This window comes from Pseudorca crassidens (genome assembly GCF_039906515.1).
Source record: "Pseudorca crassidens isolate mPseCra1 chromosome 1 unlocalized genomic scaffold, mPseCra1.hap1 SUPER_1_unloc_3, whole genome shotgun sequence".
Taxonomy (NCBI): Eukaryota; Metazoa; Chordata; class Mammalia; order Artiodactyla; family Delphinidae; genus Pseudorca; species Pseudorca crassidens.
The window spans coordinates 1,192,179-1,212,829 of record NW_027135940.1 but is presented as its reverse complement, the minus strand read 5'-3'; the positions used below and the strand labels follow the sequence as shown (position 1 = coordinate 1,212,829).

Genomic DNA, 20,651 nt, shown 5'->3' with positions numbered 1-20,651 from the left:
TAGGGCCTGAAGCAATCCTGCGGTGTTGCGGCCAGCTCACAAGAAAGCGAGTTGAAGAAAGGAGCTCAGGGGCCCTGTAATTCACACACCTGCAGAGTTATACATGACAGCTATCGTCCAAAAATATATTGAAGTAAGGCTGCCAAGAGGACTTGAAAGCGGGGCAGAATTGCAGGAAACCGATTTCAGGAGGTAGACTGGAATTGCATGTAAAGCATTGGAAAAGAGGCAGAACGTCCACAATGATGCACTTGGCCAAAAAGGGCGTATGCGTTTTTTCCTGAATATATTCAGGAAAAAACGCATACGCCCTTTTTGGCCAACCAAGCAAGCTTGCAAAGGAAATCTGCACTACAATGAAGTCTCACTGCCCCCCGGTCAAAAGGGCCATCTGAAAAATGTGTAAAATCCAGAAAGGCAGGACAGGCCATGGAGAACTGGGAGCCTTGTTATGCTGATGGGCGTGATGTAAATTGCCAACAGCCACTCTGGAGAAGTGTATGGTGTTTCCTGAAACATCTAAAAAACAAAGCAACAGAGCCTAGGGCACTTCCACTTATGGTCCTATAGCTTAGGGAAATTAAAATCAAAAAGACACAGCCACCCCAAAGTTTGGGACGGCTCTGTTTACAAGAACATCGTTTCCGGTAAAATTTCAATATCGCAGAAAGCGAAAAGTGGATAAAGAAGTTGTGGTACTAACGTACAATGCAATATCACTCAGCAATGAAATCTCTTTCATCAGGCCCATAGCAGCATAATGAGTGGATTCAGGTACGATGATTCTAAGTAAAATATGTCACACAGAAAAAGAAACATCATAAGATATCACTAATACATGGAATGTAAACTTGGCTACAGAGGAACTGAATTACAAAACAGAATAGGGTCTCAAATGTAGAAAACCAACTTATGCTTGCTTAAGGGGAAAGGTGAGTTGGGGTGCTGCATAAAACCAGAGATTGAAATTAGCACAGATACCTTTCCATAAGCCAAATATGTAATAGACAAGAGCTACTGCTTTCTCAACGAAGTGGACTCAACACCCCATATTAAACGCCTAAGAATATACCTGACTAGTAAGAATCTTAAAACCTATGGATTTATATGTCTCCGAAAGAGAATCAAGCATGTGTACAGCGGCATAAACGCAGCAGTGATAGGATTGGTGAGGTTCGGTGAGCAAATGCAGACCCTTTGAAGTCATATTGCATGGTACCCATTCCATGGTTCTCAACTCTCCAGGTTTAAGGGATTCTTCCTTCAGCTAAAACATGCATGTGGAACCCAGAGTATGATCCACCGTGTGATCGGGAAACGTGTTCAAATGTGTCTCAGTTTTCGTCCCCTGGTACTCGGGTGCAACATTCCAGACGCTTTACTAACAATCTCCCCACTTGGAGAGTCAGTGCCTTTAACCTCCTGTTTGGCCCAGTTTGCAATTTCTGCGGAAAATGAACAGGAATAGGGAGAACCAATGAGAGACTAGCTGGAGGAGTCTGGACGGGTAAATTTAACTCTCAATTCCCACCAAGAAGAGGAATTAACCAAAGGCTCAGCGAGCCATGCCGGAACCACACTAGGGCCTGAAGCAATCCTGCGGTGTTGCGGCCAGCTCACAAGAAAGCGAGTTGAAGAAAGGAGCTCAGGGGCCCTGTAATTCACACACCTGCAGAGTTATAAATGACAGCTATCGTCCAAAAATATATTGAAGTAAGGCTGCCAAGAGGACTTGAAAGCGGGGCAGAATTGCAGGAAACCGATTTCAGGAGGTAGACTGGAATTCCATGTAAAGCATAGGAAAAGAGGCAGAACGTCCACAATGATGCACTTGGCCAAAAAGGGCGTATGCGTTTTTTCCTGAATATATTCAGGAAAAAACGCATACGCCCTTTTTGGCCAACCAAGCAAGCTTGCAAAGGAAATCTGCACTACAATGAAGTCTCACTGCCCCCCGGTCAAAAGGGCCATCTGAAAAAAGTGTAAAATCCAGAAAGGCAGGACAGGCCATGGAGAACTGGGAGCCTTCTTATGCTGATGGGTGGGATGTAAATTGCAAACAGCCACTCTGGAGAAGTGTATGGTGTTTCCTGAAATATCTAAAAAACAAAGCAACAGAGCCTAGGGCACTTCCACTTATGGTCCTATAGCTTAGGGAAATTAAAATCAAAAAGACACAGCCACCCCAAGTTTCGGACGGCTCTGTTTACAAGAACCTCGTTTACGGTACAAGTTCAATATCGCAGAAAGCGAAAAATGGATAAAGAAGTTGTGGTACTTACGTACAATGCAATACCACTCAGCAATGAAATCTATGTCATCAGGCCAGTAGCAGCATAATGAGTGGATTCAGGTACGATGATTCTAAGTGAAATATGTCACACAGAAAAAGAAACATCATAAGATATCACTAATACACGGAATGTAAACTTGGCTACACAGGAACTGAATTACAAAACAGAATAGGGTCTCAAATGTAGAAAACCAACTTATGCTTGCTTAAGGGGAAAGGTGAGTTGAGGTGCTGCATAAAACCAGAGATTGAAATTAGCACAGATACCTTTCCATAAGCCAAATATGTAATAGACAAGAGCTACTGCTTGCTCAACGAAGTGGACTCAACACCCCATATTAAACGCCTAAGAATATACTTGACTAGTAAGAATCTTAAAACCTATGTATTTATATGTCTCCGAAAGAGAATCAAGCATGTGTACAGCGGCATAAACGCAGCAGTGATAGGATTGGTGAGGTTCGGTGAGCAAATGCAGACCCTTTGAAGTCATATTGCATGGTACCCATTCCATGGGTCTCAACTCTCCACGTTTAAGGGATTCTTCCTTCAGCTAAAACATGCATGTGGAACCCAGAGGATGATCCACCGTGTGATCGGGAAATGTGTTCAAATGTGTCTCAGTTTTCGTCCCCTGGTACTCGGGTGCAACATTCCAGACGCTTTACTAACACTCTCCCCACTTGGAGAGTCAGTGCCTTTAACCTCCTGTTTGGCCCAGTTTGCAATTTCTGCGGAAAATGAACAGGAATAGGGAGAACCAATGAGAGACTAGCTGGAGGTGTCTGGACAGGTAAATTTAACTCTCATTTCCCACCAAGAAGAGGAATTAACCAAAGGCTCAGCGAGCCATGCCGGAACCACACTAGGGCCTGAAGCAATCCTGCGGTGTTGCGGCCAGCTCACAAGAAAGCGAGTTGAAGAAAGGAGCTCAGGGGCCCTGTAATTCACACACCTGCAGAGTTCTAAATGACAGCTATCGTCCAAAAATATATTGAAGTAAGGCTGCCAAGAGGACTTGAAAGCGGGGCAGAATTGCAGGAAACCGATTTCAGGAGGTAGACTGGAATTGCATGTAAAGCATAGGAAAAGAGGCAGAACGTCCACAATGATGCACTTGGCCAAAAAGGGCGTATGCGTTTTTTCCTGAATATATTCAGGAAAAAACGCATACGCCCTTTTTGGCCAACCAAGCAAGCTTGCAAAGGAAATCTGCACTACAATGAAGTCTCACTGCCCCCCGGTCAAAAGGGCCATCTGAAAAAAGAGTAAAATCCAGAAAGGCAGGACAGGCCATGGAGAACTGGGAGCCTTGTTATGCTGATGGGCGTGATGTAAATTGCCAACAGCCACTCTGGAGAAGTGTATGGTGTTTCCTGAAACATCTAAAAAACAAAGCAACAGAGCCTAGGGCACTTCCACTTATGGTCCTATAGCTTAGGGAAATTAAAATCAAAAAGACACAGCCACCCCAAAGTTTGGGACGGATCTGTTTACAAGAACCTCGTTTCCGGTACAAGTTCAATATTGCAGAAAGCGAAAAATGGATAAAGAAGTTGTGGTACTAACGTACAATGCAATATCACTCAGCAATGACATCTCTGTCATCAGGCCCATAGCAGCATAATGAGTGGATTCAGGTACGATGATTCTAAGTGAAATATGTCACACAGAAAAAGAAACATCATAAGATATCACTAATACACGGAATGTAAACTTGGCTACACAGGAACTGAATTACAAAACAGAATAGGGTCTCAAATGTAGAAAACCAACTTATGCTTGCTTAAGGGGAAAGGTGAGTTGGGGTGCTTCATAAAACCAGAGATTGAAATTAGCACAGATACCTTTCCATAAGCCACATATGTAATAGACAAGAGCTACTGCTTGCTCAACGAAGTGGACTCAACACCCCATATTAACCGCCTAAGAATATACCTGACTAGTAAGAATCTTAAAACCTATGGATTTATATGTCTCCGAAAGAGAATCAAGCGTGTGTACAGCGGCATAAACGCAGCAGTGATAGGATTGGTGAGGTTCGGTGAGCAAATGCAGACCCTTTGAAGTCATATTGCATGGTACCCATTCCATGGTTCTCAACTCTCCAGGTTTAAGGGATTCTTCCTTCAGCTAAAACATGCATGTGGAACCCAGAGTATGATCCACCGTGTGATCGGGAAACGTGTTCAAATGTGTCTCAGTTTTCGTCCCCTGGTACTCGGGTGCAACATTCCAGACACTTTACTAACACTCTCCCCACTTGGAGAGTCAGTGCCTTTAACCTCCTGTTTGGCCCAGTTTCCAATTTCTGCGGAAAATGAACAGGAATAGGGAGAACCAATGAGAGACTAGCTGGAGGTGTCTGGACGGGTAAATTTAACTCTCATTTCTCACCAACAAGAGGAATTAACCAAAGGCTCAGCGAGCCATGCCGGAACAACACTAGGGCCTGAAGCAATCCTGCCGTGTTGCGGCCAGCTCACAAGAAAGCAAGTTGAAGAAAGGAGCTCAGGGGCCCTGTAATTCACACACCTGCAGAGTTCTAAATGACAGCTATCGTCCAAAAATATATTGAAGTAAGGCTGCCAAGAGGACTTGAAAGCGGGGCAGAATTGCAGGAAACCGATTTCAGGAGGTAGACTGGAATTGCATGTAAAGCATAGGAAAAGAGGCAGAACGTCCACAATGATGCACTTGGCCAAAAAGGGCGTATGCGTTTTTTCCTGAATATATTCAGGAAAAAACGCATACGCCCTTTTTGGCCAACCAAGCAAGCTTGCAAAGGAAATCTGCACTACAATGAAGTCTCACTGCCCCCCGGTCAAAAGGGCCATCTGAAAAAAGTGTAAAATCCAGAAAGGCAGGACAGGCCATGGAGAACTGGGAGCCTTGTTATGCTGATGGGCGTGATGTAAATTGCCAACAGCCACTCTGGAGAAGTGTATGGTGTTTCCTGAAACATCTAAAAAACAAAGCAACAGAGCCTAGGGCACTTCCACTTATGGTCCGATAGCTTAGGGAAATTAAAATCAAAAAGACACAGCCACCCCAAAGTTTGGGACGGCTCTGTTTACAAGAACCTCATTTACGGTACAAGTTCAATATCGCAGAAAGCGAAAAATGGATAAAGAAGTTGTGGTACTTACGTACAATGCAATATCACTCAGCAATGAAATCTATGTCCTCAGGCCCATAGCAGGATAATGAGTGGATTCAGGTATGATGATTCTAAGTGAAATAAGTCACACAGAAAAAGAAACATCATAAGATATCACTAATACACGGAATGTAAGCTTGGGTACACAGGAACGTAATTACAAAACAGAACAGTGTCTCAAATCCAAAAAGCAACTTATGCTTGCTTAAGGGGAAAGGTGAGTTGAGGTGCTGCATAAAACCAGAGATTGAAATTAGCACAGATACCTTTCCATAAGCCAAATATGTAATAGACAAGAGCTACTGCTTGCTCAACGAAGTGGACTCAACACCCCATATTAAACGCCTAAGAATATACCTGACTAGTAAGAATCTTAAAACCTATGGATTTATATGTCTCCGAAAGAGAATCCAGCGTGTGTACAGCGGCATAAACACAGCAGTGATAGGATTGGTGAGGTTCGGTGAGCAAATGCAGACCCTTTGAAGTCATATTGCATGGTACCCATTCCATGGTTCTCAACTCTCCAGGTTTAAGGGATTCTTCCTTCAGCTAAAACATGCATGTGGAACCCAGAGTATGATCCACCGTGTGATCGGGAAACGTGTTCCAATGTGTCTCAGTTTTCGTCCCCTGGTACTCGGGTGCAACATTCCAGACGCTTTACTAACACTCTCCCCACTTGGAGAGTCAGTGCCTTTAACCTCCTGTTTGGCCCAGTTTGCAAATTCTGCGGAAAATGAACAGGAATAGGGAGAACCAATGAGAGACTAGCTGGAGGAGTCTGGACGGGCAAATTTAACTCTCATTTCCCACCAGGAAGAGGAATTAACCAAAGGCTCAGCGAGCCATGCCGGAACCACACTAGGGCCTGAAGCAATCCTGCGGTGTTGCGGCCAGCTCACAAGAAAGCGAGTTGAAGAAAGGAGCTCAGGGGCCCTGTAATTCACACACCTGCAGAGTTCTAAATGACAGCTATCGTCCAAAAATATATTGAAGTAAGGTTGCCAAGAGGACTTGAAAGCGGCGCAGAATTGCAGGAAACCGATTTCAGGAGGTAGACTGGAATTGCATGTAAAGCATTGGAAAAGAGGCAGAACGTCCACAATGATGCACTTGGCCAAAAAGGGCGTATGCGTTTTTTCCTGAATATATTCAGGAAAAAACGCATACGCCCTTTTTGGCCAACCAAGCAAGCTTGCAAAGGAAATCTGCACTACAATGAAGTCTCACTGCCCCCCGGTCAAAAGGGCCATCTGAAAAATGTGTAAAATCCAGAAAGGCAGGACAGGCCATGGAGAACTGGGAGCCTTGTTATGCTGATGGGCGTGATGTAAATTGCCAACAGCCACTCTGGAGAAGTGTATGGTGTTTCCTGAAACATCTAAAAAACAAAGCAACAGAGCCTAGGGCACTTCCACTTATGGCCCTATAGCTTAGGGAAATTAAAATCAAAAAGACACAGCCACCCAAATGTTTGGGACGGCTCTGTTTACAAGAACCTCGTTTACGGTACAAGTTCAATATCGCAGAAAGCGAAAAATGGATAAAGAAGTTGTGGGACTTACGTACAATACAATATCACTCAGCAATTAAATCTATGCCATCAGGCCCGTAGCAGCATAATGAGTGGATTCAGGTACGATGATTCTAAGTGAAATAAGTCACACAGAAAAAGAAGCATCATAAGATATCACTAATACACGGAAGGTAAACTTGGCTACACAGGAACTGAATTACAAAACAGAATAGGGTCTCAAATGTAGAAAGCCAACTTATGCTTGCTTAAGGGGAAAGGTGAGTTGGGGTGCTGCATAAAACCAGAGATTGAAATTAGCACAGATACCTTTCCATAAGCCAAATACGTAATAGACAAGAGCTACTGCTTGCTCAACGAAGTGGACTCAACACCCCATATTAAACGCCTAAGAATATACCTGACTAGTAAGAATCTTAAAACCTATGGATTGATATGTCTCCGAAAGAGAATCAAGCGTGTGTACAGCGGCATAAACGCAGCAGTGATAGGAATGGTGAGGTTCGGTGAGCAAATGCAGACCCTTTGAATTCATATTGCATGGTACCCATTCCATGGGTCTCAACTCTCCAGGTTTAAGGGATTCTTCCTTCAGCTAAAACATGCATGTGGAACCCAGAGTATGATCCACCATGTGATCGGGAAACGTGTTCAAATGTGTCTCAGTTTTCGTCCCCTGGTACTCGGGTGCAACATTCCAGACGCTTTACTAACACTCTCCCCACTTGGAGAGTCAGTGCCTTTAACCTCCTGTTTCGCCCAGTTGGCAATTTCTGCGGAAAATGAACAGGAATAGGGAGAACCAATGAGAGACTAGCTGGAGGTGTCTGGACGGGTAAATTTAACTCTCATTTCCCACCAGGAGGAGGAATTAACCAAAGGCTCAGAGAGCCATGCCGGAACCACACTAGGGCCTGAAGCAATCCTGCCGTGTTGCGGCCAGCTCACAAGAAAGCGAGTTGAAGAAAGGAGCTCAGGGGCACTGTAATTCACAAACCTGCAGAGTTCTAAATGACAGCTATCGTCCAAAAATATATTGAAGTAAGGCTGCCAAGAGGACTTGAAAGCGGGGCAGAATTGCAGGAAACCGATTTCAGGAGGTAGACTGGAATTGCATGTAAAGCATAGGAAAAGAGGCAGAACGTCCACAATGATGCACTTGGCCAAAAAGGGCGTATGCGTTTTTTCCTGAATATAATCAGGAAAAAGCGCATACGCACTTTTTGGCCAACCAAGCAAGCTGGCAAAGGAAATCTGCACTACAATGAAGTCTCACTGCCCCCCGGTCAAAAGGGCTATCTGAAAAAAATGTAAAATCCAGAAAGGCAGGACAGGCCATGGAGAACTGGGAGCCTTGTTATGCTGATGGGCGTGATGTAAATTGCCAACAGCCACTCTGGAGTAGTGTATGGTGTTTCCTGAAACATCTAAAAAACAAAGCACCAGAGCCTAGGGCACTTCCACTTATGGTCCTATAGCTTAGGGTAATTAAAATCAAAAAGTCACAGCCACCCCAAAGTTTGAGAGGGCTCTGTTTACATGAACCTCGTTTACGGTACAAGTTCAATATCGCAGAAAGCGAAAAATGGATAAAGAAGTTGTGGTACTTACGTACAATGCAATATCACTCAGCAATGAAATCTATGTCATCAGGCCAGTAGCAGCATAATGAGTGGATTCAGGTACGATGATTCTAAGTGAAATAAGTCACACAGAAAAAGAAACATCATAAGATATCACTAATACACGGAATGTAAACTTGGCCACACAGGAACTGAATTACAAAACAGAATAGGGTCTCAAATGTAGAAAACCAACATATGCTTGCTTAAGGGGAAAGGTGAGTTGGGGTGCTGCATAATACCAGAGATTGAAATTAGCACAGATACCTTTCCATAAGCTAAATATGTTATAGACAAGCTACTGCTTGCTCAACGAAGTGGACTCAACACCCCATATTAAACGTCTAAGAATATACCTGACTAGTAAGAATCTTAAAAAACCTATGGATTTATATTTCTCCGAAAGAGAATCAAGCGTGTGTACAGCGGCATAAACGCAGCAGAGAAAGGATTGGTGAGGTTCAGTGAGCAAATGCAGACCCTTTGAAGTCATATTGCATGGTACCCATTCCATGGTTCTCAACTCTCCAGGTTTAAGGGATTCTTCCTTCAGCTAAAACATGCATGTGGAACCCAGAGTATGATCCACCGTGTGATCGGGAAACGTGTTCCAATGTGTCTCAGTTTTCGTCCCCTGGTACTCGGGTGCAACATTCCAGACGCTTTACTAACACTCTCCCCACTTGGAGAGTCAGTGCCTTTAACCGCCTGTTTGGCCCAGTTGGCAATTTCTCCGGAAAATGAACAGGAATAGGGAGAACCAATGAGAGACTAGCTGGAGGTGTCTGGACGGGCAAATTTAACTCTCATTTCCCATCATGAAGAGGAATTAACCAAAGGCTCAGCGAGCCATGCCGGAACCACACTAGGGCCTGAAGCAATCCTGCGGTGTTGCGGCCAGCTCACAAGAAAGCGAGTTGAAGAAAGGAGCTCAGGGGCACTGTAATTCACAAACCTGCAGAGTTATAAATGACAGCTATCGTCCAAAAATATATTGAAGTAAGGCTGCCAAGAGGACTTGAAAGCGGGGCAGAATTGCAGGAAACCGATTTCAGGAGGTAGACTGGAATTGCATGTAAAGCATAGGAAAAGAGGCAGAACGTCCACAATGATGCACTTGGCCAAAAAGGGTGTATGCGTTTTTTCCTGAATATATTCCTGAATATATTCAGGAAAAAACGCATACGCCCTTTTTGGCCAACCAAGCAAGCTTGCAAAGGAAATCTGCACTACAATGAAGTCTCCCTGCTCCCCGGTCAAAAGGGCCATCTGTAAAAAGTGTAAAATCCAGAAAGGCAGGACAGGCCATGGAGAACTGGGAGCCTTGTTATGATGATGGGCGTGATGTAAATTGCCAACAGCCACTCTGGAGAAGTGTATGGTGTTTCCTGAAACATCTAAAAAACAAAGCAACAGAGCCTAGGGCACTTCCACATATGGTCCTATAGCTTAGGGAAATTAAAATCAAAAAGACACAGCAACCCCAAAGTTTGGGACGGCTCTGTTTACAAGAACCTCATTTACGGTACAAGTTCAATATCGCAGAAAGCGAGAAATGGATAAAGAAGTTGAGGTACTTACGTACAATGCAATAACACTCAGCAATGAAATCTATGTAATCAGGCCCTTACAGCATAATGAGTGGATTCAGGTACGATGATTCTAAGTGAAATAAGTCACACAGAAAAAGAAACATCATAAGATATCACTAATACACGGAATGTAAACTTGGCTACACAGGAACTGAATTACAAAACAGAATAGGGTCTCAAATGTAGAAAACCAACTTATGCTTGCTTAAGGGGAAAGGTGAGTTGGGGTGCTGCATAAAACCAGAGATTGAAATTAGCACAGATACCTTTCCATAAGCTAAATATATAATAGACAAGAGCTACTGCTTGCTCAACGAAGTGGACTCAACACCCCATATTAAACGCCTAAGAATATACCTGACTAGTAAGAATCTTAAAACCTATGGATTTATATGTCTCCGAAAGAGAATCAAGCGTGTGTACAGCGGCATAAACGCAGCAGAGAAAGGATTGGTGAGGTTCGGTGAGCAAATGCAGACCCTTTGAAGTCATATTGCATGGTACCCATTCCATGGTTCTCAACTCTCCAGGTTTAAGGGATTCTTCCTTCAGCTAAAACATGCATGTGGAACCCAGAGTATGATCCACCGTGTGATCGGGAAACGTGTTCCAATGTGTCTCAGTTTTCGTCCCCTGGTACTCGGGTGCAACATTCCAGACGCTTTACTAACACTCTCCCCACTTGGAGAGTCAGTGCCTTTAACCGCCTGTTTGGCCCAGTTTGCAATTTCTGCGGAAAATGAACAGGAATAGGAAGAACCAATGAGAGACTAGCTGGAGGAGTCTGGACGGGCAAATTTAACTCTCATTTCCCAACAGGAAGAGGAATTAACCAAAGGCTCAGCGAGCCATGCAGGAACCACACTAGGGCCTGAAGCAATCCTGCGGTGTTGCGGCCAGCTCACAAGAAAGCGAGTTGAAGAAAGGAGCTCAGGGGCACTGTAATTCACACACCTGCAGAATTATAAATGACAGCTATCGTCCAAAAATATATTGAAGTAAGGCTGCCAAGAGGACTTGAAAGCGGGGCAGAATTGCAGGAAACCGATTTCAGGAGGTAGACTGGAATTGCATGTAAAGCATAGGAAAAGAGGCAGAACGTCCACAATGATGCACTTGGCCAAAAAGGGCGTATGCGTTTTTTCCTGAATATATTCAGGAAAAAACGCATACGCCCTTTTTGGCCAACCAAGCAAGCTTGAAAAGGAAATCTGCACTACAATGAAGTCTCACTGCCCCCCGGTCAAAAGGGCCATCTGAAAAAAGTGTAAAATCCAGAAAGGCAGGACAGGCCATGGAGAACTGGGAGCCTTGTTATGCTGATGGGCGGGATGTAAATTGCCAACAGCCACGCTGGAGAAGTGTATGGTATTTCCTGAAACATCTAAAAAACAAAGCAACAGAGCCTAGGGCACTTCCACTTATGGTCCTATAGCTTAGGGAAATTAAAATCAAAAAGACACAGCCACCCCAAAGTTTGGGACGGCTCTGTTTACAAGAACCTCGTTTACGGTACAAGTTCAATATCGCAGAAAGCGAAAAATGGATAAAGAAGTTGTGGTACTAACGTACAATGCAATATCACTCAGCAATGAAATCTCTGTCATCAGGCCCATAGCAGAATAATGAGTGGATTCAGGTACGATGATTCTAAGTGAAATATGTGACACAGAAAAAGAAACATCATAAGATATCACTAATACACGGAATGTAAACTTGGCTACACAAGAACTGAATTACAAAACAGAATAGGGTCTCAAATGTAGAACACCAACTTATGCTTGCTTAAGGGGAAAGGTGAGTTGGGGTGCTGCATAAAACCAGAGATTGAAATTAACACAGATACCTTTCCATAAGCCAAATATGTAATAGACAAGAGCTACTGCTTGCTCAACGAAGTGGACTCAACACCCCATATTAAACGCCTAAGAATATACCTGACTAGTAAGAATCTTAAAACCTATGGATTTATATGTCTCCGAAAGAGAATCAAGCATGTGTACAGCGGCATAAACGCAGCAGTGATAGGATTGGTGAGGTTCGGTGAGCAAATGCAGACCCTTTGAAGTCATATTGCATGGTACCCATTCCATGGTTCTCAACTCTCCAGGTTTAAGGGATTCTTCCTTCAGCTAAAACATGCATGTGGAACCCAGAGGATGATCCACCGTGTGATCGGGAAACACGTTCAAATGTGTCTCAGTTTTCGTCCCCTGGTACTCGGGTGCAACATTCCAGACGCTTTACTAACACTCTCCCCACTTGGAGAGTCAGTGCCTTAAACCTCCTGTTTGGCCCAGTTTGCAATTTCTGCGGAAAATGAACAGGAATAGGGAGAACCAATGAGAGACTAGCTGGAGGAGTCTGGACGGGCAAATTTAACTCTCATTTCCCAACAGGAAGAGGAATTAACCAAAGGCTCAGCGAGCCATGCAGGAACCACACTAGGGCCTGAAGCAATCCTGCGGTGTTGCGGCCAGCTCACAAGAAAGCGAGTTGAAGAAAGGAGCTCAGGGGCCCTGTAATTCACACACCTGCAGAGTTCTAAATGACAGCTATCGTCCAAAAATATATTGAAGTAAGGCTGCCAAGAGGACTTGAAAGCGGGGCAGAATTGCAGGAAACCGATTTCAGGAGGTAGACTGGAATTGCATGTAAAGCATAGGAAAAGAGGCAGAACGTCCACAATGATGCACTTGGCCAAAAAGGGCGTATGCGTTTTTTCCTGAATATATTCCTGAATATATTCAGGAAAAAACGCATACGCCCTTTTTGGCCAACCAAGCAAGCTTGCAAAGGAAATCTGCACTACAATGAAGTCTCACTGCCCCCCGGTCAAAAGGGCAATCTGAAAAAAGTGTAAAATCCAGAAAGGCAGGACAGGCCATGGAGAACTGGGAGCCTTGTTATGCTGATGGGCGTGATGTAAATTGCCAACAGCCACTCTGGAGAAGTGTATGGTGTTTCCTGAAACATCTAAAAAACAAAGCAACAGAGCCTAGGGCACTTCCACTTATGGTCCTATAGCTTAGGGAAATTAAAATCAAAAAGACAGAGCAACCCCAAAGTTTGGGACGGCTCTGTTTACAAGAACCTCATTTACGGTACAAGTTCAATATCGCAGAAAGCGAGAAATGGATAAAGAAGTTGAGGTACTTACGTACAATGCAATAACACTCAGCAATGAAATCTATGTAATCAGGCCCTTAGCAGCATAATGAGTGGATTCAGGTACGATGATTCTAAGTGAAATAAGTCACACAGAAAAAGAAACATCATAAGATATCACTAATACACGGAATGTAAACTTGGCTACACAGGAACTGAATTACAAAACAGAATAGGGTCTCAAATGTAGAAAACCAACTTATGCTTGCTTAAGGGGAAAGGTGAGTTGGGGTGCTGCATAAAACCAGAGATTGAAATTAGCACAGATACCTTTCCATAAGCTAAATATATAATAGACAAGAGCTACTGCTTGCTCAACGAAGTGGACTCAACACCCCATATTAAACGCCTAAGAATATACCTGACTAGTAAGAATCTTAAAACCTATGGATTTATATGTCTCCGAAAGAGAATCAAGCGTGTGTACAGCGGCATAAACGCAGCAGAGAAAGGATTGGTGAGGTTCGGTGAGCAAATGCAGACCCTTTGAAGTCATATTGCATGGTACCCATTCCATGGTTCTCAACTCTCCAGGTTTAAGGGATTCTTCCTTCAGCTAAAACATGCATGTGGAACCCAGAATATGATCCACCATGTGATCGGGAAACGTGTTCAAATGTGTCTCAGTTTTCGTCCCCTGGTACTCGGGTGCAACATTCCAGACGCTTTACTAACACTCTCCCCACTTGGAGAGTCAGTGCCTTTAACCTCCTGTTTGGCCCAGTTTGCAATTTCTGCGGAAAATGAACAGGAATAGGGAGAACCAATGAGAGACTAGCTGGAGGAGTCTGGACGGGCAAATTTAACTCTCATTTCCCACCAGGAAGAGGAATTAACCAAAGGCTCAGCAAGCCATGCAGGAACCACACTAGGGCCTGAAGCAATCCTGCGGTGTTGCGGCCAGCTCACAAGAAAGCGAGTTGAAGAAAGGAGCTCAGGGGCCCTGTAACTCACACACCTGCAGAGTTATAAATGACAGCTATCGTCCAAAAATATATTGAAGTAAGGTTGCCAAGAGGACTTGAAAGCGGGGCAGAATTGCAGGAAACCGATTTCAGGAGGTAGACTGGAATTGCATGTAAAGCATAGGAAAAGAGGCAGAACGTCCACAATGATGCACTTGGCCAAAAAGGGCGTATGCGTTTTTTCCTGAATATATTCAGGAAAAAACGCATACGCCCTTTTTGGCCAACCAAGCAAGCTTGCAAAGGAAATCTGCACTACAATGAAGTCTCACTGCCCCCCGGTCAAAAGGGCCATCTGAAAAAAGTGTAAAATCCAGAAAGGCAGGACAGGCCATGGAGAACTGGGAGCCTTGTTATGCTGATGGGCGGGATGTAAATTGCCAACAGCCACTCTGGAGAAGTGTATGGTGTTTCCTGAAACATCTAAAAAACAAAGCAACAGAGCCTAGGGCACTTCCACTTATGGTCCTATAGATTAGGGAAATTAAAATCAAAAAGACACAGCCACCCCAAAGTTTGGGATGGCTCTGTTTACAAGAACCTCGTTTATGGTACAAGTTCAATATCGCAGAAAGCGAAAAATGGATAAAGAAGTTGTGGTACTTACGTACAATGCAATATCACTCAGCAATGAAATCTATGTCATCAGGCCAGTAGCAGCATAATGAGTGGATTCAGGTACGATGATTCTAAGTGAAATAAGTCACACAGAAAAAGAAACATCATAAGATATCACTAATACACGGAATGTAAACTTGCCTACACAGGAACTGAATTACAAAACAGAATAGGGTCTCAAATGTAGAAAACCAACTTATGCTTGCTTAAGGGGAAAGGTGAGTTGGGGTGCTGCATAAAACCAGAGATTGAAATTAGCACAGATACCTTTCCATAAGCCAAATATGTAATAGACAAGAGCTACTGCTTGCTCAACGAAGTGGACTCAACACCCCATATTAAACGCCTAAGAATATACCTGACTAGTAAGAATCTTAAAACCTATGGATTTATATGTCTCCGAAAGAGAAGGAAGTGTGTGTACAGTGGCATAAACGCAGCAGAGAAAGGGTTGGTGATGTTCGGTGAGCAAATGCAGACCCTTTGAAGTCATATTGCATGGTACCCATTCCATGGGTCTCAACTCTCCAGGTTTAAGGGATTCTTCCTTCAGCTAAAACATGCATGTGGAACCCAGAGGATGATCCACCGTGTGATCGGGAAACGTGTTCAAATGTGTCTCAGTTTTCGTCCCCTGGTACTCGGGTGCAACATTCCAGACGCTTTACTAACACTCTCCCCACTTGGTGAGTCAGTGCCTTTAACCTCCTGTTTGGCCCAGTTTGCAATTTCTGCGGAAAATGAACAGGAATAGGGAGAACCAATGAGAGACTAGCTGGAGGTTTCTGGACGGGTAAATTTAACTCTCATTTCCCACCAAGAAGAGGAATTAACCAAAGGCTCAGCGAGCCATGCCGGAACCACACTAGGGCCTGAAGCAATACTGCGGTGTTGCGGCCAGCTCACAAGAAAGCGAGTTGAAGAAAGGAGCTCAGGGGCCCTGTAATTCACAAACCTGCAGAGTTCTAAATGACAGCTATCGTCCAAAAATATATTGAAGTAAGGCTGCCAAGAGGACTTGAAAGCGGGGCAGAATTGCAGGAAACCGATTTCAGGAGGTAGACTGGAATTGCATGTAAAGCATAGGAAAAGAGGCAGAACGTCCACAATGATGCACTTGGCCAAAAAGGGCGTATGCGTTTTTTCCTGAATATATTCAGGAAAAAACGCATACGCCCTTTTTGGCCAACCAAGCAAGCTTGCAAAGGAAATCTGCACAACAATGAAGTCTCACTGCCCCCCGGTCAAAAGGGCCATCTGAAAAAAGTGTAAAATCCAGAAAGGCAGGACAGGCCATGGAGAACTGGGAGCCTTGTTATGCTGATGGGCGTGATGCAAATTGCCAACAGCCACTCTGGAGAAGTGTATGGTGTTTCCTGAAACATCTAAAAAACAAAGCAACAGAGCCTAGGGCACTTCCACTTATGGTCCTATAGATTAGGGAAATTAAAATCAAAAAGACACAGCCACCTGAAAGTTTGGGACGGCTCTGTTTACAAGAACCTCGTTTACGGTACAAGTTCAATATCGCAGAAAGCGAAAAATGGATAAAGAAGTTGTGGTACTTACGTACAATGCAATATCACTCAGCAATGAAATCTATGTCATCAGGCCCATAGCAGAATAATGAGTGGATTTAGGTACGATGATTCTAAGTGAAATATGTCACACAGAAAAATAAACATCATAAGATATCACTAATACACGGAATGTAAACTTGGCTACACAGGAACTGAATTACAAAACAGAATAGGGTCTCAAATGTAGAAAACCAACTTATGCTTGCTTAAGGGGAAAGGTGAGTTGGGGTGCTGCATAAAACCAGAGATTGAAATTAGCACAGATACCTATCCATAAGCCAAATATGTAATAGACAAGAGCTACTGCTTGCTCAACGAAGTGGACTCAACATCCCATATTAAAGGCCTAAGCATATACCTGACTAGTAAGAATCTTAAAACCTATGGATTTATATGTCTACGAAAGAGAATCAAGCGTGTGTACAGCGGCATAAACGCAGCAGTGATAGGATTGGTGAGGTTCGGTGAGCAAATGCAGACCCTTTGAAGTCATATTGCATGGTACCCATTCCATGGGTCTCAACTCTCCAGGTTTAAGGGATTCTTCCTTCAGCTAAAACATGCATGTGGAACCCAGAGTATGATCCACCGTGTGATCGGGAAACGTGTTCAAATATGTCTCAGGTTTCGTCCCCTGGTACTCGGGTGCAACATTCCAGACGCTTTACTAACACTCTCCCCACTTGGAGAGTCAGTGCCTTTAACCTCCTGTTTGGCCCAGTTTGCAATTTCTGCGGAAAATGAACAGGAATAGGGAGAACCAATGAGAGACTAGCTGGAGGAGTCTGGATGGGCAAATTTAACTCTCATTTCCCACCAGGAAGAGGAATTAACCAAAGGCTCAGCGAGCCATGCCGGAACCACACTAGGGCCTGAAGCAATCCTGCGGTGTTGCGGCCAGATCACAAGAAAGCGAGTTGAAGAAAGGAGCTCAGGGGCCCTGTAATTCACACACCTGCAGAGTTCTAAATGACAGCTATCGTCCAAAAATATATTGAAGTAAGGCTGCCAAGAGGACTTGAAAGCGGGGCAGAATTGCAGGAAACCGATTTCAGGAGGTAGACTGGAATTGCATGTAAAGCATAGGAAAAGAGGCAGAACGTCCACAATGATGCACTTGGCCAAAAAGGGCGTATGCGTTTTTTCCTGAATATATTCAGGAAAAAACGCATACGCCCTTTTTGGCCAACCAAGCAAGCTTGCAAAGGAAATCTGCACAACAATGAAGTCTCACTGCCCCCCGGTCAAAAGGGCCATCTGAAAAAAGTGTAAAATCCAGAAAGGCAGGACAGGCCATGGAGAACTGGGAGCCTTGTTATGCTGATGGGCGTGATGCAAATTGCCAACAGCCACTCTGGAGAAGTGTATGGTGTTTCCTGAAACATCTAAAAAACAAAGCAACAGAGCCTAGGGCACTTCCACTTATGGTCCTATAGATTAGGGAAATTAAAATCAAAAAGACACAGCCACCTGAAAGTTTGGGACGGCTCTGTTTACAAGAACCTCGTTTACGGTACAAGTTCAATATCGCAGAAAGCGAAAAATGGATAAAGAAGTTGTGGTACTTACGTACAATGCAATATCACTCAGCAATGAAATCTATGTCATCAGGCCCATAGCAGAATAATGAGTGGATTTAGGTACGATGATTCTAAGTGAAATATGTCACACAGAAAAATAAACATCATAAGATATCACTAATACACGGAATGTAAACTTGGCTACACAGGAACTGAATTACAAAACAGAATAGGGTCTCAAATGTAGAAAACCAACTTATGCTTGCTTAAGGGGAAAGGTGAGTTGGGGTGCTGCATAAAACCAGAGATTGAAATTAGCACAGATACCTATCCATAAGCCAAATATGTAATAGACAAGAGCTACTGCTTGCTCAACGAAGTGGACTCAACATCCCATATTAAAGGCCTAAGCATATACCTGACTAGTAAGAATCTTAAAACCTATGGATTTATATGTCTACGAAAGAGAATCAAGCGTGTGTACAGCGGCATAAACGCAGCAGTGATAGGATTGGTGAGGTTCGGTGAGCAAATGCAGACCCTTTGAAGTCATATTGCATGGTACCCATTCCATGGGTCTCAACTCTCCAGGTTTAAGGGATTCTTCCTTCAGCTAAAACATGCATGTGGAACCCAGAGTATGATCCACCGTGTGATCGGGAAACGTGTTCAAATATGTCTCAGGTTTCGTCCCCTGGTACTCGGGTGCAACATTCCAGACGCTTTACTAACACTCTCCCCACTTGGAGAGTCAGTGCCTTTAACCTCCTGTTTGGCCCAGTTTGCAATTTCTGCGGAAAATGAACAGGAATAGGGAGAACCAATGAGAGACTAGCTGGAGGAGTCTGGATGGGCAAATTTAACTCTCATTTCCCACCAGGAAGAGGAATTAACCAAAGGCTCAGCGAGCCATGCCGGAACCACACTAGGGCCTGAAGCAATCCTGCGGTGTTGCGGCCAGCTCACAAGAAAGCGACTTGAAGAAAGGAGCTCAGGGGCCCTGTAATTCACACACCTGCAGAGTTCTAAATGACAGCTATCGTCCAAAAATATATTGAAGTAAGGCTGCCAAGAGGATTTGAAAGCGGGGCAGAATTGCAGGAAACCGATTTCAGGAGGTAGACTGGAATTGCATGTAAAGCATAGGAAAAGAGGCAGAACGTCCACAATGATGCACTTGGCCAAAAAGGGCGTATGCGTTTTTTCCTGAATATATTCAGGAAAAAACGCATACGCCCTTTTTGGCCAACCAAGCAAGCTTGCAAAGGAAATCTGCACTACAATGAAGTCTCACTGCCCCCCGGTCAAAAGGGACATCTGAAAAAAGTGTAAAATCCAGAAAGGCAGGACAGGCCATGGAGAACTGGGAGCCTTCTTATGCTGATGGGCGGGATGTAAATTGCCAACAGCCACTCTGGAGAAGTGTATGGTGTTTCCTGAAACATCTAAAAAACAAAGCAACACAGCCTAGGGCACTTGCACTTATGGTCCTATAGCTTAGGGAAATTAAAATTAAAAAGACACAGCCACCCCAAAGTTTGGGACAGCTCTGTTTACAAGAACCTCGTTTCCGGTACAAGTTCAATATCGCAGAAAGCGAAAAATGGATAAAGAAGTTGTGGTACTAACGTACAATGCAATATCACTCAGCAATGAAATCTCTTTCATCAGGCTCATAGCAGCATAATGAGTGGATTCAGGTACGATGATTCTAAGTGAAATACGTCACACAGAAAAAGAAACATCATAAGATATCACTAATACACGGAATGTAAACTTGGCTACACAGGAACTGAATTACAAAACAGAATAGGGTCTCAAATGTAGAAAACCAACTTATGCTTGCTTAAGGGGAAAGGTGAGTTGGGGTGCTGCATAAAACCAGAGATTGAAATTAGCACAGATACCTTTCCATAAGCCAAATATGTAATAGACAAGAGCTACTGCTTGCTCAACGAAGTGGACTCAACACCCCATATTAAACGCCTAAGAATATACCTGACTAGTAAGAATCTTAAAACCTATGGATTTATATGTCTCCGAAAGAGAATCAAGCATGTGTACAGCGGCATAAACGCAGCAGTGATAGGATTGGTGAGGTTCGGTGAGCAAATGCAGACCCTTTGAAGTCATATTGCATGGTACCCATTCCATGGTTCTCAACTCTCCAGGTTTAAGGGATTCTTCCTTCAGCTAAAACATGCATGTGGAACCCAGACTATGATCCACCGTGTGATCGGGAAACGTGTTCAAATGTGTCTCAGTTTTCGTCCCCTGGTACTCGGGTGCAACATTCCAGACGCTTTACTAACACTCTCCCCACTTGGAGAGTCAGTGCCTTTAACCTCCTGTTTGGCCCAGTTTGCAATTTCTGCGGAAAATGAACAAGAATAGGGAGAACCAATGAGAGACTAGCTGGAGGTGTCTGCACGGGTAAATTTAACTCTCATTTCCCACCAAGAAGAGGAATTAACCAAAGGCTCAGCGAGCCATGCCGGAACCACACTAGGGCCTGAAGCAATCCTGCGGTGTTGCGGCCAGCTCACAAGAAAGCGACTTGAAGAAAGGAGCTCAGGGGCCCTGTAATTCACACACC

General features: G+C 44.0%; 1 long non-coding RNA gene across 6 annotated transcripts in view; it reads right to left on the bottom strand.

Annotated features, from left to right (window-relative positions):
- The window catches only part of LOC137217935 (uncharacterized), a 1,539,267-nt gene that overhangs the window by 742,605 nt on the left and 776,011 nt on the right, over positions 1–20,651 (bottom strand). For 4 of the 6 annotated variants that reach the window (XR_010940329.1, XR_010940330.1, XR_010940332.1 and 1 more), the window contains exon 2: positions 3,863–3,944. This is a non-coding gene — a long non-coding RNA (uncharacterized lncRNA). Of the gene's footprint in view, positions 1–3,858; positions 3,945–20,651 lie in introns of all 6 variants that reach the window. The other 2 variants (XR_010940334.1, XR_010940333.1) reach the window with 1 other exon arrangement.